The sequence below is a fragment of the Gorilla gorilla genome, chromosome 12 (genome assembly GCF_029281585.2).
Source record: "Gorilla gorilla gorilla isolate KB3781 chromosome 12, NHGRI_mGorGor1-v2.1_pri, whole genome shotgun sequence".
NCBI lineage: Eukaryota > Metazoa > Chordata > Mammalia > Primates > Hominidae > Gorilla > Gorilla gorilla.
Genome location: NC_073236.2, coordinates 72,797,626 through 72,825,270, shown reverse-complemented (window position 1 = coordinate 72,825,270; position 27,645 = coordinate 72,797,626). Strand labels below are relative to the sequence as shown.

The following is a 27,645-nucleotide window of genomic DNA, read 5'->3' as shown; positions in this document are numbered from 1 at the left end:
AAGCACATCTTTTCTGTTAAAGATGAGAGGACCACAGGCCTGGCTGAAAGTTGATTGCCTCCTGAGAGAGACCCTAAAGCCGAAGACCCAGCTCATCCAGCCCAGATTCCTTATCCACAGCTAAATAAATAGTTTTGGGGTACTTCATTACACTGCAATCAGTAACGAATGCAGTCCTGCTCCAGTTACAGGGGTTAGGAGGCTGTCTCTCTTTTGTGAGACATTGCAACAGCATCCTCTGGTCATAATGCCCAGGAAATGTCTGTAATCTATGATCTCCTTTGAGTGCAGGCAGCCATTTTCCACTCCTGGATCACTAAGCAACATTCAACCTGTCAGAAACTAGGGCATACAAATTCTATTATAGCCACTATATTTAACACAGGAGCCTGGATAATAAGGTCAGAGACGTATTTTAGAGCCTTAGCCTGGCATCACATCTTTTCTGGACTAAGGGCATTTTATATGGTTCTGATTGAAAATAGCAGTTATTTTTCCCCCTGATCGGTTACTTTACTGAAAATGTACATTGCTGCCGCTCCTGACAAGGAGGACTTGTATTAGACACCATGGGCTTGCACCTGAATACCCAAGTGATGCATTACATGAATATAATTTACATAATGAGCCAGGCAAAAGGCATGTGTTAGAGTGTACATGCTTGTCAACATTTAAAAATATTGCAGTCTTGACAGAGAGCTGCCTCTTAGAGTGAAGAAAAGAGTGACACTTATCCCTCCAGCCTTCAAACTCTTATCTGTTGCCATGCCACAAATATTACTCATGGAGGAAATTCAGATAATTCACGCCAAGAAATAAACCTGTTATAGGTTCAAATGTTTATAAAACTAGCATATTGGACTTACCTGGCTACCTTAGAGCAGATATTTTTTCTAATTTTTCAATAAATATGAAAGATTAAATTCAAGCACCAAGTGAATTTTATGGTTAAGTCACAATTTATAAGTGGGCATTAATTAACATCAGATAAAAATGAGATTCCTAAGGAATTACATTTTGCCTTCTCATTAGTGGCTGTTTTATCACTATAAACCTTGCTAGAATGAATAATTAAGAAATTATAATAAATAACTATATTATAGGAAGGTCCTGGGATAATGAAAACTACAGTGTTTGGCACAAGTTTTAGTCAATAACCTCTAGATCTGGGTCACATGCCATCTCTTTGGCTACCTTTATAACCTAAAGATTGATTAGGCTGTAACAATTAAACTCGAATTTCAGGATTATTTTAACTTTTTATCAGGTTTGAACTTCTGAGGTCAGGTAAAATGAGCTCTAGAGATTCAGGTGGAGTTTTCAGATTACTGGTAGTTTTTTTGTTTTGTTTTGTTTTGTTTTGTTGTTGTTGTTGTTGTTTGAGACAGGGTCTCACTGTTTCATGCAGGCTGGAGTGCAGTGACACAATCACAGCTCACTGCAGCCTTGACTTCTTGGGCTTAAGTGATCCTCTCACCTCAGCCTCCTGAGTTGCTGGGACTGTAGGCATGCACCACCATGTCTAGCTAATTTTTAAATTTTTTTCTTTTTCTTTTTTTTATAGAAACAGATACTCACTATATTGCCCAGGTTGGTCTCTAACTCTTGGGCTCAATTGATCCTCTCCCACTTTCCACCTCAGCCTTGCAAAGTGCTAGGATTACAGGAGTGAACCACCATGCCCAACCTACTGGTAGTTTTAAATAAACTTGCTAGTGGACTTGAATCAAATGCATACCACATCAGCCGAAAAGTGAAATATTTCCTAGTTTGCTTTTTCCCCCATATTTTGAGATTTAGGGATTTACTGTTATGATATCAAAATATATCTCCTTGATAGAAGAAAACAATATGCAAAAATGGCTATTTTGCTCCTTAAAAATTCCACCCAACTCCATCTCCCCAAGATATACCTTGTTTTTATTAATTCTACCTTTTTAAAAGGCAATACAATTTATAAAATAAACACTTTTATTGTACCTTTAAAATTTTTAGTTCTTGTCCTAAATAAAGTGTTTAGAGGTATCTTTTGATACTGCAAGTACTACTGTTACCTTGATCTAGTCACTAAGTATTAATAAGTGCAGCACCAGACCAGGGGCCACATCATCAGCTTCCCAGGCTGACTCCTGTACCTCAAATAAGGAGGCCAAGAATGCAAAAGGAATAAAAAATTCTGACATGCTGTGGCATTTATTTGCCCTATAACCTACTGACCTAGACAGGTTTTCTGGGGTAGGAAAGCATAAGCCAAATGCTGACCTAAATGGAACCTATCAATCCTGCTCAAATATTAGCCAGCTAGTAATTACCTTACACAGTAACGGTTGAAATGCCAAAAGAATCAAAAGGCCTTTCCTTTTGGAATGAAAGGTGGTCACCGCTACTTTCTGGAGGATGTGGCCCTTACCAGTCTCTGGTGCTATCCTGCAAGTGGACAATGATGGCGTTGATAAGTGGGGCTTCCCCCAGCCTGCTGGCTTTCTCTCTTGACCTTCACTTCCAGTGTCTTCCCACTTCAGGTCCTTGCATTAGAAGTTGCTTTTGCTAGAAGGCTCTTTCTCACTGTTCTTCAGATGATCTTCATTTGGCTGGCCTCTTTCATTTAAGGATCCATTCAAAGGCTACTCTCTGTGATTAACCATTCAAACTTTTCAGTTACCTTTGAGTTTTGGGTGGATGCATTTCTTGAGTCTCAAATCGCAAATCCATTATTTACTAGCTACATAAACTTAGACAACTTATTAAGACTATCTGTACTATAATGGTAGATGGATGTATTTATGTTTATCCTTCATTATTCCAAAAATGATTTAAGATAACAAAGTCTGTTTATATTATTTGGGTGTTTCCCATTTGTAGTACCTTGACATTTCTCTTTTTCTTCTCAATGGCCATAATTCTTCTCAATAACCATAGAAAAAGGGTACTTTTTCTATCTTAATATAGAATGGAGAATAAGAGAATTGAGGCACAGCCTTAACAGGTCTGGTAAAAAGGATGTTCTATCGTTGAACTCTAAAAATATTCATTTACCTTAGATTGCATACCTTTCTCTGAATTAAACAGCCCAATCAGTATGTAGAATACCAAGACAAAAAAATATCTAAACACACAGAGCCAAGAGGTTTCTGGATAACGAAAGAAATGTAGAACTTCTTTTAGGATTAGGATTTTTTTTTTTTAGAAATGCATTGTGATTATGATGTTCAAATTCCCAATTTAAGAAAGATGAGGTAGGTGATACTACTATGTCCTTTGTTAGATAAAGAAAATAGTGACAACAATAAAAGGATTTTATAATTTAGGTTTTAAAATCCCATTGAGATGATATGGTTTTACCTGATAACCTCAGCTACATATCTGACCAGCTGCAATTATCTATTTCATATGAGTAAATACATTCCTTCTTTACATTTGTCCCATGTAAGAAATCCCCACCCACTAGAATGATTTTGTGACACAGTGACCTATTGAACAGAGGCTCCCTTTAAAACTGCACATTCCATTGCATGTTTTCAACCTTTATCTAGGGCTGTCATTCTCTTTGTAGACTGCACATTAAAGTTACCTGAGGAGCTTTTAAAATATGTCCATGCCTGAATCCTAACCACAGAAATCCCAATTTAATTGTTATGTGGTAGAATCCAGGCAATGGTATTTTAAGAACACCTCACTAAGGTGCAGCCAGGTTGTGCAACATTTTGTGCACAGCCAGGTTGATGATTTTATTTTCGCACAGCCAGGTTGATGATTTTATTTCTCTTTCTCTCATGGCAATTGTTGAGCACATTCATAGGACCAGATAGTCTCAACCATGTTCAAGTTCACATGTGGGGCTTACGCAACAGGGAGATCACCTAAGACCCCAAGTTCTTTCCATCACAACTCTTTACTCAGCATGAAGAGGAGAGGAGTCTGAAGAGCGTTTCCTTTTAGCAGGCTTGGCTTCTCTGTGTTGGCAAGGTGCCCCGGGAGAACTAGCTTTCAGGCATGCACGCAATGGAATGCAATATGGACCTTGACATTAATCAGACTGTGTTTTTTACTCTTCTCTGCAAAAGCACAGCACAACCATAAGGTGAAAAGATGGGGCAGTTTCCTCCTGGCTGGATTCCCCTCTCTCTCTCTGTTGTTGGGGAACATGAAGCCCTGAACTTCAAGCACTTATAATAATGTTTAACAACAAGCAAAGAGCTCTGGTCAAATTTCTGGAGGGAAAAGCAGTGAGAGGTTGGAAGTCACCATTTTCTTCCTGTTTAGGAAATGAAGCTTTTAATTATTTCTAGCTATGCTATCTCTACTGAGTTTTATGTCAGGAAATATGCACCTGGTGATAGCCTGTTGCTGAAGTAAACTTCAGGCTTTTTTCCCTCTCTTCCTCTTTCTGGTTTCCTCCTGCAACTTGGGTTCATGACAGCTTGTTGTTGGGCAGGGCATTAGCCTTTTGTAATTTATTGCTTTTAGATTAAATCTGGGGAAACTCAATATTGCAGTTGAATGATTAGAGCAATACCCCTTGGAGTAATAAATTTTCTTTGGTGCTGTGCATCTCCAGATCATGTTTCCCTTCTAATTACATTTACATAAATGATATTCTGTAAAATTAAATTAACATTCAAACGGTTACACTGGCAGGGAGATACAAAAATTAGTTACCAAGTTGCATCTCTTAAAAAAAAATCTAGTTCTTTTCGTAATATGAATCACTACCCACTCTCAAGTGTCAGCAATCAGCACAACCTCGGTGCCAGAACTGCACAGGGATGTTTGTCACCAGTTAATGGAGATGTTTTGTTTCTTTCTTGGAGATTTAGACTGTAAAGCCTCATTAGACAGTGAGTATAGTGACTTTTTAAACTTGGCTGCTAATGAATTGCTAATTTTTCTTCAAGCTTCTTGCCTTGAAATTCTGCAGTGATCATGGGGAATGTCCAAATTGAATATGCACACAGAACTTTGTTACGGTCTTTGCCTTCCTCGCCACCCACCCAGAATCTTTTTCAAGCTTTGGTTTTCCAGCCTAGGCATTAACAGAAGGCCTGTCACGGGTGACATCAGGATCTCCCTACTCTTTTATTATCTATTTACCACTTCGGGATGTTTCCATTATAAAGAGTTTGGGTTTCTTTAGAAGTTGCACTACTTCGAGGGTTTGAATCAGAATAGTCAGAAAATCTACAGCTTCCTTGACTTGGCTAAGAATGTTACCTCCACCATGTTTATCCTCAGAACAACTTCAGAACCATATCCATTGTGACTTTCAGTAAAACTAATCAGTGCCATGTCTAAATGGATGATCCATCCATTTTACAGCTTGTTGATTGATACAAAATCTCATTTTATTTATGTTAAAACATATACATCTATCTATAGGAAGATGTTTACCAAAACATTAGCAGTAGCATCCCTGAGCAGTGCATTTTTCTTATTTATTATTGCTTGTATTGTTTGAATTGGCTATGTACTATTTTTATTAAAAAACCAAAACAAAACAGTAAGTTACTGCAAAAGAAGCATCTCTTCATGTCCTTGAAGTTCAGGTGAAGAGATGCTTACATGGAGTGCTGGTGGCACGGGCTGCAGCTGCTTTTTTCTCCCTGTTAAGCACCAGAACCTGTGATTCCTCATTACCTGGATTTGGCAAGACTTTGGCCACAATTATACCCCTAGATCATAATTACATGCATTGAAATGCCTGATAAAATGTGACTGTCAGGAGTCCACTCTCACAATAACCTTTTAGTGACCATCATTGTAACATAAGATGATGCAATTAAAAGAAGAAAACAAATACCTCTTTTCAAAGAAGCCTGTCCTTCCCAGATCCTCGCCCAGATCAGTCTACCTGGACTCCACCACGTCTAACAGGATTTCTCATAATCTCCTCTTTCTTGGGCTTACATTCACTTAAGACTCAATTATTCATTTCACATGCTTGTATTGAGCACCAGCAATGTGCCAAGTACTGTGATTGTCACTGGAGATAAAATGGGAAGCAAAAACATATGTAGACTAGGCATGGTGGCTCACACCTGTAATCCCACACTTTGGGAGGCCAAGGCGGGTAGATCACTTGAGGTGAAGAGTTCGAGACAAACCTGGCCAACATAGTTATACCCTCTCTCTGCTAAAAATACAAGAAAAATTAGCTGGGTGTGGTGGCATGCGCCTGTAGTCCTAGCTAACCGGGAGACTGAGGCAGGAGAATTACTGGAACCCAGGAGGTGGAAGTTGCAGTAAACTGAGATTGGGTCACTGCACTCCAGCCTGAGCGAAAGAGCAAGACTGTCTAAAATAAAATAAAATAAAATAAAATAAAATAAAATAAAATAAAATAAAATAAAATAAAATAAATGTAGCTCTTGTTTTCATAGAGATTACAATCTGCATGGAAAGACAGATGTATAGATGTTAAATAATCATATTGATAAATGTTTAATTACAAACTGAGAATAAACACAGTCCTAAGGAAAACATAAACTCAGAGACTGTATCTGAAACTGAAGATGAGGGGTGATGCTTGAGATCAGAGAAGCCTTTCTAAGCAAGTGAGACTTTAGTTGAACTGAGATGTCAAAAATGGGTCTAGGTGAGCCAGGAGTCATGGAGGGTAGTCCCAGGAGGGAGGAGGTGACTTTGCCAGTTCAAAAAAACAGCATGAGCTCATGCCCTGCACCAGGAGGGAGCCTGCCATGTTTGATACCAAAGGAGGGCCATTGTGGTTGGATTAAAGGAAGCTTGGGGAGAAAGGTAATGAGGTTAGCGAGACAGGTTAAGTGAGATATACAGCAAGACCTGAGGTCATGCTAATGATTTTGGTTTTCTTATCAGAGCAACATGAAACCATGGAAATGTCATAACCATGGGGGTAACATAGTCATATTTCCATTTTTAAAGATCACTCAGTATGGGAAATGGATTGTGGAGTAATCAGAGTGGCTGTGGGGAGACCTCTTAGGAAGAAATTACAGTTCAGTATTCTAAATAGGAGGAGTAGCCACAGAGATGGGAAAAAAGTGAATGAAGTCAAAACATAATTCAGAGGTAAGTTTGGTAATAGTTTGTGGTGGGAGAAGGATAAGCCAGTGGCAAGAATGTCTCTTGGGTGTCTCGCTTTATAAATAAATGAGTAATGGATGATGGAACGATTAGGGAACATGAGAACAGACCTTCCATGCGTGACATTGTAGGAAAACTTCACATACTCCTTTTACCCTGCCATTGATAACGACTTGCTGAACTTACCATTTCAGCTCCCTCTTCCATCAGCTGCCACAGTCCCATTGTCTTGACTCTTGAGAAGAGCTATGAAGCTATCAAAGATGATGCTTAACTTGAAACTCAGTTCTTCTATCTGGGCTTTATCTGGGAAAAAGGGCTTCCTGCCTTCTAATTGATTTGTTCATTATTTCTGTTTGTATCAAGAGTTGATTTATAGTATATCCAAATACATATACTAATGAACCATGTCATAATGGAGTTCTACACTGTGCAAATGCATGTAATTCATTTTATACCTCTCATGCAGCACTTATATTATGCCATAAATCACAGCTATTTTCATACTTGCTTTATCTCCCCTATAAGAATTCAAGCTCCTTGAAGACAGGGAGGTTGCTTTGTTTAGTTTTATGCCTTGCATAGTACCTAACATAGTGTGACTCACATAACTAAATATCAATATTTATTCACTGATTCTGTCTTCAATGACCAGGGGCTGTGGGCTCCCTAGGAAAAGCAATTGCAGTTATCCAGGTATAGGGTGATAAGAAATTGAGGTAGAAAATAAAGGAATACCAATATCTAGCATGGAGTAAATATCCAATATATATTTGTTGATTGATTGAATTTTAAGAAGAATTGACAGGTAAAGAGGGAAAAGGTCAAAGTGAAGGATGGGAAATATACACATAGTTAATAAAAAATGCCACTCTCCTTCATACCTTACCTCGGGTGTATGCTGTTCCTTTGCCTGCAACTCAATAGCATTGCTTCCTCTGCTTCCTATGGTATTCAGCCCAGTGGTCACACTGTGAATAGCCCTTCCCTCATTGGCTTGTCAGAGATGGCAGTATCTTCCTTTACAATCTCATTGATCGTACAGACTATTCTGTCATTCAACACCTTTTTTCCTATTTGACGTATACACCTCTCTGTTCTCATGGGACTTCACAGGGTCGGCTTCCAGCACAGAAGAGGTACAATAACAGGACAGATGGGTAGAAGGATAGAGGGCTGAATAGGGATCAACACATAGTTGAGCTTAATTTCAGCAGTACTTACGATACTATCCTACCTCTAAAATACATAAATGTGATTTTTTACCTGCCTGACATTCCTTTTTAAAGAAAAAATAACTTTCAAAAAATTATAGAATTACTTTATTCTAGAATTACAGAGTTCAGGTTAAATGTAGCTACAGCTGGGATATGAGTCAGAAAACAAGAATTCTACATTTTGTGTCTAAAAGCTCAATGGCTTTGGACAAACCACCTAAACAATGGTTTTAGTGCTATTTTCTTTAAAATAGGCATAATAGTCTATCAGGCAATGCGTGTGGAAGCAAATTATCAGCCGGGACTGGACAGACATAATGGAGTGTCACACCAGTACTGGTTGCTGCTGCTGATGTGAGGGAGGTCAGTGGTAGTGACCATCAATCTGTCATTCATCCCATACATGATTACTGGGTGCATAGCATGCCCCTGGTATGGTGCTAGGTGCTTTGGAAAGGAGGAGAAGTTTTAGAAGATGTGGTTCATGTTCTCAAATTATTTTTGATACAGATAACAGAAAAAAACTCAAGCAAATTAAAGACAAAATATGTGCAAGTGCAGGATCACATACAATCAGATCATTTGTGCCACTGCAGTTTTCATAAGGAAGTGGGTGAATGAGGGTATGCTTTCATTTTTATACCAGGAGAGGCCTCCCTTCCTTTGCTCTTCATAGCCACCTTTGGATTTGTGAGCCCTCACATCAGGATCTACTAACAGGTACTTCCCTTCTTTGTCATTCACCTACTTTTTTCACTGCAACTCAGTTCTGAATACCCCATGCACCTGAGACCTTCGGCTCACTCCCTCCCAACACCATCTGCATGCTATGAAGGACCAAATGTTTCTGCAGCCCTGGCTTTCCCAGGTGGGATGCTGAGTGCAGCTCTCAGAGCTGGATCCAGCCTGCTGGCCTCTCAACTGCCTCCATCTGGGCCTGCTATTAGTGGATGGATGCCCAAAGCATGGGCTCACCCACCCGAGGTGAACAAATGGGACCAGTGCTCCAGAGCTCCTTGGGGAGAGCTATGAAGACTGGTCACTGGAACCCTTCATTGCCTGTGACTTATACACCAGGGAAAGTTAGAGAAATTTATGAGTGGGCACCATATGCCAGCCCAACATCTGCTTCCTCATATGGGGCATGAATACAAGACAGTGCTAAGTACATTAAAGATGAGCCTCAGGCATGTACACAGAAAATGCACTTTAACTGCTTAGGGGAATGAAGATTCCAAGGCACTATTAGGAGGAGTTTTCATACTCATTTTTTCAAATTGTAGAACACAAAATATAAATATAGGTAATGCTGTTCTCTTTAAGGGTGCTGAGAGTCCCTGAATCCTTTCCTTAGTCTTCTTCCAGGGGTCCCTGAGCTACTCCCATCAGTGCTGTGATTCTAAAAGACACAGTTTCAAAACAACTCTTTTGGTTGGTTGAGAAAGGAGAGCTGACTTTTTTTTCTTTCAGTATTTTCTGCATTAAACCCTGGGGAAAGACATTTAAACATAAAATGTTTGGATGAGAGGTCATCACAGATTGGACCTTGTTTATCAGTATCTCAATGAAGTCAGTTATGAAATTGAAGTAAACAATCAACATTCTTTTGATAAGCTGAATGCTTTGCAGAAGAGAGGGAAGTACAGTGCTGGTATCTTGATGTTGTTCTTTAAACTTTCCAAATCTACTGGACAGCAAAGTCGTGTTTCTACTATACTATTGCTCAGAGCCAGGTTGTAATATCCAAGTCTTTGTTGATAGTGTCACGCAGGCAGTCATGAGAGCAGGAGGAAAGTGGTGAACTACAGTGATAGTGTCACCCTCAGATTTTGCCGCTTCGGTTTTAAAAATGATGATGATGGATGTCACTTTGGAGCCTAGATTTTCTCAGGACTGTACATGACAGGGTTCTTTGGAGTAATATTATTTAAATATTTGTCTGAAAGGAATAAAAGTCATTGTAATATTTTAGCCAATAAAAACACATATTCTGACAACCCACTGTTACATAATTTGGATTTGGTTAGAATTTGAAAATTTCTTTTTGAGGGTAAAATGACGAGGTAATAGTAAATGTCCAGGCTCTTTCACTTGTGTGCCGTTGGACAAATTGCTTCTCTGGTCCTAAGTTTCTTCATCTCTGAAAGGGGAATAATACAGGGATATGGTTTGGCTGTGTCCCCACCCAAATCTCATCTTGAACTGTAGCTCCCATAATTGTCACATATTGTAGGAGGGACTTAGTGGGAGATAATTGAATCATGGGGACAGTTTCCCCCATACTTTTCTCATAGTAGTGAATAAGTGTCACAAAATCTGATGGTATAAGGGGTTCCCCCTTTTGCTTGATTCTCATTCTCTCTCGACTGTCACCATATAAGACGTGCCTTTCACCTTCCACCATGATTATGAGGTCTCCCAAGCCACATGGAACTTTGAGTCTATTAAACCTCTTTGTCAGTCACCCAGTCTCGAGTATGTCTTTATCAGCAGTGTGAAAATGAACTAATACATACAGTAATATAACTCAACTTATAGGGTAGTTGGAATGATTAAACCCAAACTTATGAAGCACTTGGAAAAGTGGCACTCAAAAAAAATTGCAATTATGAATCATTTTTTAAAGGAAGTCACTGTTCAGGCAGCATGGCATAGTGAATTATATTATGAATCAGGCATGTGAGTTCTAATCCCAGTTCTACCACTAAATGTGTCTGTTAATGCCTTGGGACTTTGGTCCCTTGACCTGTAAAAAGGCGTGTTTGGGCCAGTTGAATTTGAAGGTACTTCTGATTCTAACAGTCTACAGAGTTCTGAACGATTTTGGTCAATGGATTGCTAAGAATTTTGGCTTTTGAACTGATTGATAGTCAGCATATGACACTTTGACATAAAATGGTGTGCTAATTTCCTCCCTTTTTGACATCTCACTTCCTCTATTTATTCCTGTTGTCCATGAATTCCACCACTTAAAGGAAAATTAAGAAGTAGTTTCACTTGCAATAGAGAAATAGTGAATTTTCTTAAAAAGTTTCATTTTTCTGCTATTCTATTTTTTAAAAATTAGTAGCTTAAAGATATGTATCTGATGAGAGGAATAGAAAAAATGGTCAGTTTCCCAGCTCTTCCTAAATTAAGATTTCACAATATTATTTTATTAGTTTGAAGTGAATTTCTAGAATTTTAGGCATCTTTATAGTATAAATGTTAGGTTGAAAACATTCTAAAACAAAATATGATGTGTTTTGCCATTTTGATGACTTTTTATTCATTTTTTAATGTTTCTCTTCTATTGATTTGGAAATTCCAAAAATAACAGAGTTTGAAGTTATACTATGGGTTTGAGGTGTTATATGACAGTATCATCCACTTCAGGACACTTTATTTGTTGGAGTCAATATTAAATCTTCTATTTATATGTTTTTTTATCTGATTATACTGTTATAATTCTGTATATGCTTTATAAAGAACATGATATATTATTGTTATGTACAGTAGTACCTGTGGCACTGCCTGCTCAAACATTATTTTGGTTGGGGATCTAATGGAAAAGGTTTGGAGGCCACCTCTTTGGATAAATATAGCATGCAACACTGGTCCCAAAGGGCTGCAATTTTGATCAAATAGTTTGATGTTCATAAATTCAGAAATTGAGTGTTTATTGAGCACATGCTGTGTGCCTGATACCATGCTAAGCACTTGCTGTTCATATGATTTTTTTTATAAGTTGCGCTTCTTAAACTGGAAGTGGTAAGTTTATATGGCACATTGTTGGGAAAGATCAAACACATGGCCATAGGATAGAGTTTATTTGCATCAGATTGTCCTCTCTTTACTTGAGTGGCTTTAATCTTTTACCTCCACTCTTCATGCATGCATGTTTGGCAAATTGATAAGTGTGAGACAATCATACGCAATGTGTATGTCTGAAAACAAATGACAAGAGACCTTCTCACAGGACTGACAGGGGGAAAGTTCATGCCTGCAAAGTTTGGCACTTTGTGGTTGGCTGGCTGACTGCTAGGAGAAGGAAGATTAAAGAATATTGAAAAGAGGCTGGCTGGAATCAGAAATAATGGGCTAAGTTTTAGAAGCCAGCTGGAGGCGGTTCAGTGTTCCAGCTATTCAGCTACTCTCCCAAGACAGTGTAACGTGCCATCATTAAGGCTTAGAATTCATAAGAGAAAGAGTTAAAGTTTAGGGTATCTTAGGACCCCAAATTAATTATACATTTCTTATATGAGGTAGAATGTGTATATGACTTTTCCCAAGGCAGCATGTGGGCTCCTAAACTTACAACGTACATCTATCTTTAGGGAGCTTGTATTTTATTGGAAACATGGTCCTGAAGGGCTGCTGATGCATGTGAACAAGTACAGTCTTGAATTTGGAGTCTAAACCATCTTAAACAAGGTTGGTGGAATTTGTAGGGAAGGTTAGAAAGAGAGAAATAGGAAGGCTAACGAGGAATAGCTTACCTGATTCAGAGCTCAAAAATGCAAGTCATGCACAGATACAATGATTGAGTTACCCATATGATTTAGACCAATATCAAATACTGTCATGGAGCTCAGGTCAGACTAGGAGTTTGTTCAGTGCATCCATTAGATAAAAACATACTGAGCACCTGCCACATGCTGGGCATTGTTGTTAATCCTTGGGATACATAAGGGAACAAAATGATAACAAAGAAAAAAGAAAATTGTTAAAATCCTTAACATTTTGTAGCTCATATCCAGTGAGGTGTCAATGAAGGTGACAATATATTCGTGACATTTTAGGACAGAGTAAACATGAGTCATAGGTGAGAATTAGCAATGTGACAGTCCACTCACTCTATGTGGTACCTCACCATGACGCTGTGAGTTCTCTTCAGAACCATCGATGGTAAGAGAGGAAGAGCCAGGTGTAGACAGAGAAATGGTATCAGAAAAATCTATATTCAAATCTTGGCTCTATCATTTATTAGTAGTCTAATATTGGTCAAGGAATAAAACTCTTTGCTTTAGATTCTTCATCTGTAAAATGAGGATGAGAACACCCATCTCACTTGTCTGTGGTACAGATTAAGAAACCATACACAAAATGCTCCACAGGAGGTGACTTATAGTAAAAACTTAATAATTTATATATTTCCCTTTAACTTCAGACAAACCTAGTTATCTATGACATTAGATAACTTTCTCCCATACTCTTAAGAATGGTATATAGGCCATGTTATTACCTTTTTTGCATTTGAGGTAAACCAAGGCAAAGAGCAGTTGGGTGAATGTTTTGACCATGAATAATTCTGATCTCTGTTCATCAGACAGCCTTCTGTAATAATCTTGATTAATCTGCCTTTTTCTTTCCATTTTAGTCAACCATTTGAGGTTGACCATTGAGGTTTCTGCCATTGGCAATCTTTTTATATTTTTCTATTCATTTTGATCAAAATGCTTCTTAGTGGAATGGTTGAAATGAAACGACCACAAAGACTTATGTGCAAAATGTGGAAGGAGACAGTGAGGGTCTGATGTTCTTAAGTATGTCTCTGCAACTCTGCAGGCAAAAAAGTAGGTCCTACCTCTGGGATAGTAGGACCTCTGTGGGTTCAAAGTTCCAGCTCAAGGTGAGAAGACTTGAGTAACTTCATAGGGATGATGGGACTGTTGAAGGAAGTAACATCTAGAATGTCAAGCATTTTGCTTGACACATAGTAGGTACTGGCTTTTCCTTCCTCTGTGCCTGGCAACACCATAAAATAAAACTCGGCTTTCATGAGATTATATGGTAGATGAAGCAACTTTGAATATACATTGTTCTATACCAAGGTAGGAAACATGGTAACTTCATATGAAAATGAGGAATTTATAGAACAAAAGAACTACGTTCTTCAGTAACACTGGTATTCTTGCAGCTGGAAAGACATTTTTCTTAAGTGGTTGGAGCTTGTCATTTGGCTAGATACATCCTATTTATGGTGACTTTCTCTAAAGCTCATGATTAATGTGGGTTTTTAAAAATTGTTTTTCTTTGTGTTATGTTTCTCTCCAGTATGCCTGAATGTTGGTTTTAATTAAATTTAGGAAGGAAGAGAAGGGGGGTTGGGTAGCCTGACAAAGTTGAAGAGCATCAATGAAAATCACATTTATGTTTTGGAGCATGGAATTTGAAAATGGAATAAATAATACGAAAGAGAGGACTTCTCCAAATGGGAAAATAATGAATATGCTTAAACTCTTTTGTACAATTCTCATTTTGGCTGAAGATGGGATTCTTCATTTGGGAAAAAGTTTTTTTATTTAATCATTAACTCTATGTATTTTATACATACCACCCCAAGAATCACCTTTCTTTTTGTTTTATTTTTCTCCAGAATAAGTCATTATTTTGTAGAAGTGAATTTTGCTCTTTAATTAATCATATGTTTACTCATGCGACTTTAGCTATAATGTAATTGAAACTTGGAGCAAGGCTATTCTGCACTGGGCTAAGGTTAATTATGCGGTGATGAAACTATATTACTTTTGGCTAAAATTTACCTTTACTCAGCATACTGTTTTGTTTTTTTTTTTAACAAAAAAGTACAAAGTAGTAGCATAAATAAGATTACTTAGGAAAAAAATTGTTTTCAAGCACTTAAATAACCTACCTTCATTTATAACGGCTATGCTAATTAGAAACTAGTCTCACCTATTTCTCAAAGCAGTTCCTTAAGAACTTTCACTCAGCAATAGCATGAATGGATAGACCTAGACGAGCTGAAATTATTGTGGGTATTTGGGAGTCATAAAACAGTATTTCTTCAAAATATTTCCTTATCTAGATTTTTTAATGGTTTCAGCCTGACCTTCCCCTTGGCTAGTTCAAATAAGTAAAATTGGTCTGCATTCCTAAATCATTCCTGAATGTTCTAAGTTCCAACTTCCAATCAGTGGTGTTTGCCTGGCAGTATACTTCCTTGTGGGCTGCCTTTCACCTGAGGCAGTAACCAAGCTCACAAAGAAGGCTGATTAACCCCCTCTCTGAAATAAGATTAGGGTTTAAAGTGTGCATTTTTTAATGAAAGGGAAAACTCTAAATTTAAGGCAGTCATGCTTCTTGTAGGGAGGTCAAAGAGTGAGTAGATTATGGGGTGCAGGAGATGAAGAAGGGAGGAGGAAGATTTATGTGCTCTGTGGTATTTGAAACCAACTTACGATTGGCCCCTGGAGTCCAGAGATTTACATATTGTGTAGTTTGAAAAAATGGATGTGAAATTTTAGAGTAACACTCAAAAGTGCCTCTTATAAGCTTTCTTGGTCAATAGACTCCCTGATTAATTTTAAAAAGAAAATAAGAAATTGAATATTGAAAAAAATTAATTTGCTTGAATACATAACCATTTATCTGGCAATATTGGGCAATGGTTAAAGGTACAAATTTAAGTATTCATGAAGCTTTGTGAATTTGGGGAAATGTCTTAGCTTATTTATGCCTCACCAATATAAAAAGGGTAATAATAGTAATGAATTAAACCCTACACACTCAGCGTAAAAGAATTCAACGCTATATGTTTGTTAAAAGAGGAGGGAAGAGAACAATAATTTAAATTGCAAGAATGATTCCATCTGCCATTGAACTCAATATGTATTTTGCCTGGTAAACATGAGACAGGAGATATGAATCTGCGTTTTCCTCATTTTGTCTTATTTCCTGAGGTCCTCTTGTGATGTAAGCATTTCAACTAGCTTAGGGTGCTTCTATTGTTTAAAGATACAGTGTACACTTTTGTGCAATAGGATCCTAAATGCATAAGCTGCTATTTATACCTGGGGATCCACTGACCAGTGATGGAGGTCAACTGGCGGGGCCCCTCTTTTTGAGAAATGTTTTATCTGTCATTAACATGATACCTTTCTTCCCTACGCCTTTTCTTTAAGAATATGGATGGCTTATGTTTTCTGCTTTACATGTTGACTTTAGAACTTCGCTAAGTATGATGTAGCTCCACCTTTATGGCTACTCTTAAAAGGTAGTTGGTTCATAGAAACTGAAAGTAGAAGAGTGGTTAGCAAAGGTAGGAGGGAAGGAGAAATGGAAAGTTACTGTTTAATGGGCACAGAGTTTCTGTTTAGGATGATGATAAAGTTTTAGAAATGGATAGTGGTGATGGCTGCATGACATTGTGGATGTACTTAATACCACTGAACTGTATGCTTAAAATTGGTTCAAGTGGTAAATTGTATGTTATGTATATTTTACCACAATAACAACAAAAAAGTAGTTGAGTAATTTCTGTGAGAAAATAATGCATAGCAAGCAATTAGCACAAAGTCATGAAGAGCTAATGCAAATCAACTACAATTATTAAGGGGATAATTTGGTTACTATTACTATTCGGCTATGGTTTATACATCAGGACTATCTACCTGATTTTATGCCTTTTGACTCAGCCTAATTTATACACAAGTAGTGATAGGTTGAAATGTTTCTCCTGGCCCCTAGGTACATTTTGGGACATAAATCTCAGAACTCCTTTCTGGATCCATTAAGTCCTTGCTCTCTCTCTCTCCTGCTGCCCACATCTCCTGTGTTCCTGTGTGTGCCCAGTGTGGGCATGCTTTTTGGGTTTTTGCTTCCACTTCTGTCTCTATAATCACTATTTGGACTTGTCTATGTTTCTCTATTATTCTTTATTCTAAAAATCATTTGGGATTCCTTTTCCCGTTTCCTCTAATTCTTTGCCCAGGATCATTTTCTATGTGATGAGCCTCAGTCCTCAATCCTCAGTGCAATGATTAGCGACTCAACTGAATGACCTATATACCAGGCTCGGTCCCAGCCCTCTTTCAAGATGATCAGACATGGTTTCCAGAGTAGGGACCCAGAGGCCTCAGGAGCTTCCTTTTAGAACCATTTAAGGCTAGTCTTCTAACTGGGACAGAGTCCCTGCGTGTGCCTGGGAAAAGTAAGAAAACAGAGATTGAGGACCTGGTGTGAAGAAGGCCAGGAATTAGAGAAAATGCAAAGGGAGCCAAGGTCAGAAAAAAATAGTGGAATAAGAATGATAGAAGGTGTTGAGAACATAGAGAAACCACACTGAGGTCAAGGAAATGATCAAAGTTCTGTATAGACAACTCTGACCTGGGACTCAGTGGCTAATTACCTCTCTGAGCATAGCCAGCTGTTTAAAGTTGCAGACCAATTCACTCCTCTACCAATCTTCTCCCCTCTTAAAATGGCTGCAGCTGAATCTGCATTACAGTGTGCAGAATCAGAGAGAGAATGTAACTCATTGTCTTATTTTCAGATAAGGCATGACCCAGAAAGGGAAAATGCTCTGATCCAGCTAACCCAGCTGTTCAAGTGTGTGCGGGGGGAGGAGGAGGCAGGGGATCTGGACTTCAACTCAAATCTCACTATTTTGAGTAGTCCCCTTGTGCTGCATGGACTCCCATGGGTGAGGGCCATGATGATGGAGTTGTGTAGAACCATACCGAATATAGCACCATATGCATTGTAGCAGGTAATAAATGCTTCTTGATGGTGGTGGCAATGAAGATGATGATGTTTATGACCATAGAGAAAACTCCATTTAGATGAAATTAAATGATACTGCATGGATGAGAGAGGAAAATGCCAAGCTATTTAATAGCTGACATGTAAGATGAATTTGGTAATGAAGCTCGGGGACTTATCAGGCCAGAAAACTGCATTCTCTCATTATATAGTCCTTAATGACCCACTTATTACTAATATAAAGGGAAAGATATACATATAAACACATGTTCCTGAATGTTTGGCTGCAAGAAATGAAACCAGTACACCAGCTTGAGGGGTTAGCAACAGACGCTGTTTCTGTATGAATGATCAAATTTGCTGTTTTCCAGCTGGAAAATGACAACTGAAGTAAAAGGGTAAAGGATGATGTGACTATACTTATACAAAAGACAGGAGAGAGTAAAGAGAGCAGGTGGAGCTGGCTAACTCTAAGAATTGCTATGGGGAAACTGGAAGAGGAAATAGATTTATTTGGAAGCATGACTTATGTCTTCTTTTGAGATGTGCACTTCTAAAAGTATTCAGCTTTTCACTTATATGGCATTTATTTCTCTGACAAACTGAATTATCCAAGATATCACTGAAAACTATCAGGGAAACCAAAATGGAAGCCACATCTGTTGGCAAAAGCATATGCACTTCATTCTTTAAGAGTTCTTCTTAGGTCCTTGCTCAGAATTCATTCACTCTTATTTGACACCCAGTCTTAAAGAGTTACCTGGTTTCCTATCTCATAGCAAATTATAAGTAGTGCAACATAAGGTGTGAATGGCACATTCTTTAGGAACAGAGCAAGTGACACATGACAACTTGAAAATGAGAGGAAAGAAAGAAAACCAGGAAACAAATAAACAAAAGAAACTTAGAATAAAAAAGACCATAGTGATGTGTTGTCATTTACTGCAGAGAAGTTCCTACATATCACTTTGCTCCTTTGGGGCATTGCTGATTTATATCATAGCCAAAGGGACTTTGTGTCAGTCATGGCATCTGAACATTTAGAGGGTTAGACCAGACAATCTCCAAGGCCCCTCCAAAAAAAAAAAAAAAAAGTTTTCAAAAAAGATTTTGATGCTATCTTCACTGCGAAGACCATATTCAGACATGGTGTAAAAATATGGGCCCCTCCTCCTCCCAAAAATGTTGGCAGTTGAAGCATTAATCTCAGTTATCTGGAAAGGTGTCTTCCTGGGAACACTATACCATGCTGCTGTCCCATTGATGTGGCCTTGTTTTGGCCTTGCCAGAATTAGAATCTCGTGTCTACCATGTATTAGTGAATGACCCTAGGCAAGGTACCACCCATTTCTAATCCCAGGTTCTTCATTTGTAAATTGAAGATTATAATATCTACCACATAGAGCTGTTCTAAGTCTTAGTGGCTTGAACCGATATGTGTCTAGTGCTTAGCTTCGTGGCTAAAACATAGGAAATGATGAATAAATATTTGTTATTGCTGTGTTGTTGGCAGTAATAATAACAACAATTTCCCCTTCTACTTTAGTTTATGTCCATGCTGCAGGTATAAAGGATGAAGTTGTAGGGCAGGAATTCTTATGACACTTGGAGCAGCTACTCAATGGAAATCACAAACAGAATGAGTTTCATCCACATGTCAAGACACTACTACCAACAGAGCTATTTCAGGACACCTTCCTAAATAACTAGCTGTCTCTTCCACTTAAAGCAAGGTCTGTATTAGTTTAACCTTATTCAGCTTATATGGTAATTTTGTAAACTTTATTTCGCTTGGCCTTCACAATAAACTTGTGAAAGAAGTACAGTCCACCCCTTATCACAGATGAGGAATGAGCTATTTAGGATTTAAATAACTTGTCTATATTTAACCAGCTCTAAGACAGAAATAAACTTGAAGTTTACACTCTGACTCTAATGCTGTCTCCTTTTGGTAATGCTGCCCAAATACTACAATTGATAGCTTACAACAGAGTTGTTAATGATTTGGGAAATAATTGGTCTTGGGACTATGTGGGGTTTTTGCTGCTTTAGAGAATACCTTGAAACTGCATAGAATTGGATGAGAAATTCACAGTAATTCAGAGAAAACTGAATCAAAGCTTTATTTTGTCCAACAAATACTTTATCTATAGATAATTTGATAGTACAAATAAACTATGAGAATTTTTTCTCCTTAAATAATTGGAGAGAAAAGGATGTTTTCAAGCATCTTTAAACTTATTTGGAAACATCATTGTCATATAAAAATCCAACTACCAGTTACAAATCAGCCTTGTCTGAGTTGAAGCAAGTCTGCAGAGATCTAAACTGGTGAAGGGCTAAGTGGAATGTATTGGCTTAGTTGGTATGGAGTTTGATATAAAAAAAGCATATTTTATGTAAAATAGTGCATCTTTTCCCTTTTACCTGTTTTCTTATTAAATCAAATAACCCTTTCTCCCAATTAAAAAAGCAGGAAAGAGGTAAGGAAGAGAGGAAATGAATATTTATTGGGCATCTAAACAGAAACATATATTTTAATAGGCACTTTTACATGTTAACTCATTTAATTCTAAAAATAGTCTTCTGCATTAGGTACTGATTATTCTTTGAATTCAAAAAAATACATCTTCAGGAATTTGTACAAGAGATACTCTGAATGTATTTGTGATCGTATGTGAAGGGTTAGAATCAAGTCACACACTTCTCAAATACATGTTTTGTTTGGCCTGCAATATTGCTTTTAAAATTTTGAGCCAATTTCCAGCTTAGAGAAAAGTCAGAAACTCTGGCAACAGTGGGCCTACATCCAGAATTGCACCAAGTGGCTGGAGTACAGCAAGGATGCCCTTTCCACAGCCTGTGATACCTACTTTGCCATAGCCATGCTCTGGCCTGTTCTGCTTGGTGATATTTTCTCCCATGTCTTTGTCAGTGTTTTGATGGAGATCCATAAATGATTAAAATCTTCTGCGTGGATTGTTATTGAAGAGCTTTGAATGTACTTATTTGTTGACCACATATGTCAATTTTCAGATGAGAGCAAAACTGAATGGGGGGCAGTTGTTTGGAGCATCTTCTGAGGACTGCACTGTCTAATGGAAATCACCTTACCTTTTTGTTTCTGCTGCACCTCAATGACACTGGGGCAGATGTTGAAAGCCCCTGCCACCCTCTTCCATTCCTCTCTGCCCATCTTCAGCAAATATTTACAAAGCAGTTGGTGTGTGCTCAGTAGTGTGAGAGAGATACAGAGGTGACTGATGTGTACCTGCCCTCAAGGAACATATAGCCCAGAAGAGGATTAAAACATAAGAGGATATAACTGCAATGTGAGAAGCTCTATCTATAACAGAAGAACAAACAAGGGTCCAACATATACAGGAAAGGCTGATTAATTCAGACTTAGGGGATCTGGGTGGGTTTTTATAGCAAAAGTATTATTTAATTAAGCCAGAAGTCTGAGTAGACATTTTTATAGTGGTAAAATATACGCAATATAAAATTTACCAGTTTAACTATTTTTAAGTGTATAATCAGTGACATTAAATACCCTCAAAATGTTGTACTACCATCACTACCATCCATTGGGTAGGCTTTTGATGGGTAAAGAAAGTGATATTATCAGGTTCAATCACTCACATGCATTTGTAGAACAACATGAACTAATTTACTCATCTGCTGCCGCAACCCAAAGAGGATTTGAGGTATATTATAAGAAAATGTAGCATACAATAAATCCAATCTATAAAGTTTAATAGATAATTAGAGCAAAGAAATGAATTGTAAGGCTAGAAGACAAATTTGTTCACATAAATTTTCTATAAGTTGGAGACAAATTTGTGTCCAAGCTTCATAGCTGTAAAAGCGAAGGGAATCATGATTTAAAAAAAAAATCCTTTAATGTAAAATTGTTATTGTAGAGGTTTTTTTCTGAAATCATTTGTGCTCCTTTCATATATTTGTTTTACCTTATATTTGCACATACTGGGTTGCTTCTGATTTTCTTATTTAAAAGTAGCTGGGGATTTTTAAAAGATATGCTACTTCTTTGAGATATTTCAGAGCTCAGCACCTAAGTAATTTATTTATTTTAAAAGGAAGATTTACATTAATTTTATTTAAAATGATATATTTTATAATTTTTACAGCCACAAGGATAGGATAATAGTAATAGTAATGGTTAAGAAATGCTTGCTATGGGCCAGAAACTGGACTAAATATTTTGCATATATGATTTCATTTTATCCTCACAATGTCTCTATGATGCATGTACTTTTTTCCCCTCTGCAAAGTGAGGCATACAGAAGCTAACCGGGTCTCATGAGAACTCACTATCATGAGAACAGCAAGGGGGAAATCTGCCCCCACGATCAAATCACCTCTCACCAGGCCCCTCCTCCAACACTGGGGATTATAATTCGACATGAGATTTGGGCAAAGACACAAATCCAAACCATATCAGTAACAATAACAATACTCTAGAGCAAGCGGTTGGCAAATATATTTTGCAAAGGGCCAGATAGTAAATATTTTAGGTTTTGTGGACTATATGGTCTTTGTCACAACAACTCAACTCAGTTGTAGAATGAAAGCAGCCATAGACAAAAAAGAAATCAAACCGAGTGGCCGTGTTCCAATAAAACTCTAGAGAACAGTTCACTGGCCCTTTGTAAGAAGGGATCAAGGCTGTATTCACCCACTTCTCTACAGTTTCCTACAGGCCTTTGCAGTCCTCTGGCTTCTTAATCGAGATTGACTGGGGTTTCCAGATCATAAGGTCTTTTTAAACATATGTCATGTAATTCGCATATTACCCCAGTGAATGGATTGTTCCCTGGCTTTATGGATGAGAAACTAATATCAGGCACTTACAGGCCCCTGCTCAAGGCCACTAAGTGACCAAGAAGAAGCGCTAGTGTGAAGCCAGATGTTCTGACTTTGTAGGCAACTTCTCCTGCAATGTGTATCTTTCTATCTGCACAGATCATAACATGAAAAATTAGCCTCATTTTGAATGACTTCGCTGATAGTGCCTATTGGCTACTCATACTTTGGATATGTTGTTTACTTACTTATTCATCCATTAAACCAATATTTATTGAAAGCCTCTTTTATGTCAGAAATGAAGCTAGATCCTAGTGATATAAAATCTGTCAAAAACTTTCTCTTAGAGAATAGCAAAGAAGAAACATTACTCAAATAAGATCAAAAATAAGACATTATTACTATTGTAGTAAAAACTGTGAAGGAGAAATATCTGTGAAGGAGAAGTATTCTAAATGTTTGAAGTCTATTATAGGGATATTTTATTCAGTCTATAGAAGTCAAGGAAGACTCCTCCTAAATAAGGGATAATTAAGAAGTAAAAAGAGAGGAAGGATTTAACAGGGCAACACGAATTGAGGGTGTAAGAGCTAGCTTTCCAGACTGAGGAGCCAGCATGTGTAAAGGCACTGTGGCAGGAGGGATCCAGACCAAGGTCATGTTATGGTTCTGACTGTCATCTTCGAGACCTCCCTGGGAGTACCTCTTTACCATTAAAAACAAAATGTAGTCATTAAAATATTTACACAGAGGAACAATATGATCCCATTTTCATTTTGAGAAGATTGTTTTACTACGGTAGGAAGAGTGGCTTGGACATAAATGGCTTGGTCTCATGCTTATGAGACCTCACTAGGCGTTACGGTGGCAATCACAGTGGATACAGAAGTGGATAGATGCAAGAGATAGCTGGGAGGTAAAATCAGTAGGATCAGTGGTGAACTGAGTAAGAGAGTTGAACTAGTGGAGATACTAAGAATGCCCCCTGGTTTTCTAAACATGGAAGGCTGGTAGCTCACTCACTGAACTGGAAGCATTCTTCTGGGATCTTTTAAGTGGAAGTATGAACCGTGTGATTAGCCTTTCACATTTTGAGTTTGACATGCCTTTGAGACATCAAGGGAAGCCGTCAAATAACACTTATAAGTCTTGACTGTTCAAAGGAATAATCTAGAATGAAAATTTGTGAGGGATGCCTGGTAGCTGAAATCAGCCGAGGTGTATCCATCTTCTCTTCACATATGCTTCAGTTTTGTTAAGTGAGGAGAAAATATTTCTTATAGTCTAATAAAATAAAATCAGTAAGTGATTAAACCAACTCAATGGGGTGGAAACAAAGACTCTCCATCACAAGGGACTTTCTAATGCCTATAGTGCAAAAAATATACTTTTAGGTTTGAGAACAAAACTATATTTTCTTAGTTAAGTGGAGATAAATTTATCCCAACTCACATTTGGAATTCAGGAAAAACCATGAGTAATCACCTAGAGCTTGCTGCAAATCTTTGAGACTGTTGTAGCTGAGAACCAGGGTGAAAATTTTGAAATCTGCATTGTGTAGAAAGGGCTTGTTGCTTGTTTATTGTGCATCTTTCTCTCCTTATGCCTCCTCTTTGCCTGAAGCTACCATCAGGAATGAGACATTGCAGTTGCCATTTTCTGGTGAAGTATGTAAAAATAAACATGAGCTAAATGCACATTTATGCAGCGTTTAGAAGAGAGGCACTGCAACTCTACATCTGATTTTACTTCTTCCTTCTTTGCTTTCTTTGGTTTTTGTCTGCAGTTTCTGCTGCAGCCATGGGTGACTTTCTTTGGTTTTTGTCTGCAGTTTCTGCTGCAGCCGTGGGTGACTGCTGTATGGAATCATTAAAAAAATGGAGTCAGCTAAAAGAGGCAACTGGAAAAAAATAAACACTGCTACCTGGAGGCACAGATATTAATTCTAACTCTTCTATAAACTGTGATCTCGAAAGAAAAATGACTTGATTATTTAATTTCACTATAAAATGCAAAAGGAAGTTGGTTAAAGTATTCCCTAGAATCACGCGTCTCAGAACAAGACACTTAAACCAATCACCCCCTACCAGTGTACCTGGCATCAGAAGGATGCTGGAATGGGGGCTACCCACACTCTTAGAACAGTACCTGGTAGATAGATAGTGGGTCCTCAGTAAATATTTCATAAATGGATGGATGAGTAACAAGTGATCATTGGTCTCTTTGAAGTTCTCCTAGGTCAAAGAACTTATTCAATTTTTCTTTCTTCTTTCATTTTAAGACACCTCTCGCCACATCTTCCTTGTATTAAAGTTCACTCACAGTGTGTCCAGTAAATGTTTGCTGAATTTCTCTTTAGAAGATATCTGAAATCTTTTTCCAGAATTCCTACCAGTTATTACTAAAGCACCTACAAACTCTAATAGTAGGCACTGCCAAGGTACTTTAAAAATAAAATCTTCCCATAGGAATTTCCAGTTTTAAAAAATCTTACAGAATTCTAACATGAGCAGCCCAACTCTCACCCTGGAGATTTTGTCTTCTCTTCCTCCTACATACATCTCTTATTATAGTCACTGCCTATCTTATCCTAGAGTCCTTGGTTAGTGGCATCCATGTAGCAATTCACTCCTCCTCACATTATCCAAGAAGCTTGCTAAACTCTCCTCTGGGGAATCAGCGGCCCTGACTGGGGATTAGGAATACATACAAATGAATTCAACGCAGTCATTCTCCATCCAGCAGTGGGAACAGACCCTAAATAGTCACAGAGTGATGGGAGATGCTATACCAAGTGTCATGCTGCTAAGAGGAGTGGGGTGCTGACTGCCCAGGGAAGCAGTGAAGACAGCTCAGAGAAAGGACACTGGAACAGAGCATGGAAGGACGAGTAGTAGTGGGTCAAGAAAGGAGATGAGGGAGGACACCATGAGTAGAAGGGTGACAGTGGCATGTAAGAACAAGTATATTCTAGTAATAGGGAGAAGCCAAGTATTGTTGAAATCTGGTCTCCCCAGACCACCTCCCCAGGGTGGAAAAGCAATGTCTTCATGCTGAGCTCTGGTTTCCCAAGTTCCTGCTCTAATGCCACCATCTGTACCTGAGCTCTCCTGGCAAGATGCTTTAGGCTACCCTTCACGCTGGGCATAACAGGTGTTACCAGTGGTGCCTATGCCTAAGGTAAAGCTGACAAATATCCCTGTTCATGAGAAAAACGGAAATCATATCTACCTGGTATAATGAATTACATTTCTTGAGGGAAGAGGTTTTTCTTCACACATTTGTGGATTCTCAAGAGATGGCATACGATCACACATTATGGGAAACTCCAAACTCTGTTAGCCTTCTGTCATGTCAGTGCTTATAGAACTTTTTATTTATATTTAACTTATATCATTGAAGTTACCTAAAATTGAACAGGAAAGAAGTTTCTTTTGGAGGCTCCTTATATTGATTTATTTGATTTGGGGGAAGAGAGCATATTGGTTTTTTTCATTCAGTAGAGTTACATCTTAAAGTTTAAAAGTAACATTCCAAATTTGGGGACTCTCATCTTTATAATTGTATGCACTACTTCTTTTTATTGTTTCAAATGGGCAGTCTTTAATTTTTACCAGATTAAATACTTTGATAATTACTGAATTTTAATTTTCATGTAAAACACCATTGCCACACCACTTTTCCCCTGCTTTATTTTTTTCTTTCTAGAATAAAAATGCTAATTTTTTAGCACTCTGGCACTGTAGCCACACAGCCCAGATTTGAGGCTTGACCTTGAAAACACTATAGAGTGACATCAATTTCGCAGTCAAGTTACCATAAGGATAGTTCTAGTGCTGGGCAAAACGGGTATATGTCAGCTCACAGGTGTCTCAGGCACACTCTCTCTGTTTTAGTTACCTTGGGTTCATACCATTACGTTTCCCTTGATGTGTGAATCTGAATTTAAACCAGCCTTATCTTAAGCCAATCCTTCAGCTTCCCTCAGGGAAGACTTCAGCTTGGGTTGAACTGAGCCTTTTCCTTCCCAAGGAGACTTGACGACTGAAAGGCTCCAGTAACTTAGTTCTTTCTGCATTGAGGAATTTGTTAGGATAGTTGCCATATATTTAAACACTGTAATAAAAAGCCTGGAGCATTTCCAATCTATTGAGTCCCTCCAGTTCTTTGTGCCACTGTGCCTCTGAGATTTACCATTTGGTTCTTTAGAAGTTACCTGGACTGGTAATTCTCAAATAAATACCTGGTGCAATGGCTGGTGCTAATGGGCTGCAGAAGAATCTGCTGGGAGTTTGGCAAAAGTAGAGAGCTTCTTGGGCTTTACACAAAGCAATTCTGATTCAGTAAATTTACGCTGAGGCCCAGGAATATGTATTTTTAGAAATCTCCAGGGCTTTCTGGAGTCAAGTTCAGTTGCCAGAATTTTCTGAAGTTCTTCAACTCTTATCAAAGATGTCCTGAAGGTAAATGAATCACGAACTCTTCCAAACCATGAGATGCTTTCGTTTTTCTTCTGCTTATGAGAATCATAATGTGCCTCAAATTGTGATTTGCAATTAATTTCTAGTTTTATTGCATGGTATTAAAAAACAAAACATAAATAATTATTACTTTGAAGAACTTCTTGAGATTTTCTTTGTGACTAGAATGTGATTTTTTTTTGTAAATGTACCCTTGGCACTTGATAACTAAAAGATTCAAAGGTATAAAAATAGTGATGAGATCATTCAAGTCAGTTTATTATTTTATTCCGAGTACTTGTTTTGTGAAAAATTGAGAAAAGTATATTAAAATTTCAGTGTCACTTTTGATTTTCTCTGGTTGAACTTGGATTTCTGTTATTTATGTAAGCATATTAATACCATCATTGAAATTTCACTTGTGTCAAAAATATTTAATTTTTAAAAGATTATATGTTCTATCAATATAAAATTGTGTGCCATTTAATATGCTTTTTCTCAAATGCAACTTTATTTTACATTGGTGTTTCCACCTCTGTATTCTTTTAGTTTGCATCACGTACTTTAAAACTTTTATTATCATTTGTTTTGGGCAT

The 27,645-nt window shown here is 37.9% G+C and overlaps 1 long non-coding RNA gene across 1 annotated transcript in view; it reads left to right on the top strand.

The window, feature by feature from the left end:
• The window catches only part of LOC134756709 (uncharacterized), a 47,906-nt gene that overhangs the window by 3,462 nt on the left and 16,799 nt on the right, over positions 1 to 27,645 (top strand). Inside the window, exon 2 of the long non-coding RNA XR_010129800.1 lies at positions 19,309 to 19,495. This is a non-coding gene — a long non-coding RNA (uncharacterized lncRNA). The remainder of the gene's footprint in view (positions 1 to 19,308; positions 19,496 to 27,645) is intronic.